An 841-nucleotide genomic window follows, 5' to 3' on the forward strand; every position below is an offset into this window, starting at 1 on the left:
CATAACAAGCTGTGTACAAAATATATGAAGAAAACTGAAACACTCTTGACGGATCCAAAATTAGGCTTTCCCCCCGCCCCCAGAAACGGAAAAACATACCATGCTCTTGGATAGGAAAATCAACTTCGTAAGAATGTCAATTCTCCCTAAGTGAATATAAGTTAAAACTGATCCCAATAGAGACTTCTCTCTGGAACCAGAAAAACTGAATCTAAAGTTAAATTTGGAAAAGAACTAAAGAAGCAAAAATACTTTGAAGAAGAAACCGAATTGGGGACATTTGCCCTCAGAGATATTAAAACCAAGGGCGCCTGAATGGCTCAGTCGGTTAAGCATCTGCCTTCCACTCAGGTTATGATCCCAGAGTCCTGGGTTAGGGCTCCTTGCTCAGCGGGGAGCCTCTTTCTCCTCCTCTCTGCCACTCCCCCTGCTTGTGCTCTCTCTCTCTCTGTGCCAAATAAATAAAATCTTAAAAAGAGAGATTAAAACCAAGTATTAATCCTCAATAAATTAAAATACATCATCACAGGGACAGACCATTGCACCAGAGTAGAAAATCTAGAAACAGACCACAAAGCACGAGGATTTAGTGTACGATAAAAGCAGCATCACAAAATCTATGGGAGGTGAAGACACTTTTTCATAAATGAGACAACTGGGTAGCGATTTGGAAAAAAAGTTCGATCTATATTTTACACCATACACCAAGATAATTTTGAATGGATCAAAGGCTCAGTGTTTAAAAGTGAACGTACGCAGGGACGCCTGGGTGGCTCAGTTGGTTAAGCAGCTGCCTTCGGCTCAGGTCATGATCCCAGCATCCTGGGATCGAGTCCCACAT

This window comes from Mustela nigripes, chromosome 11 (genome assembly GCF_022355385.1).
Source record: "Mustela nigripes isolate SB6536 chromosome 11, MUSNIG.SB6536, whole genome shotgun sequence".
NCBI lineage: Eukaryota > Metazoa > Chordata > Mammalia > Carnivora > Mustelidae > Mustela > Mustela nigripes.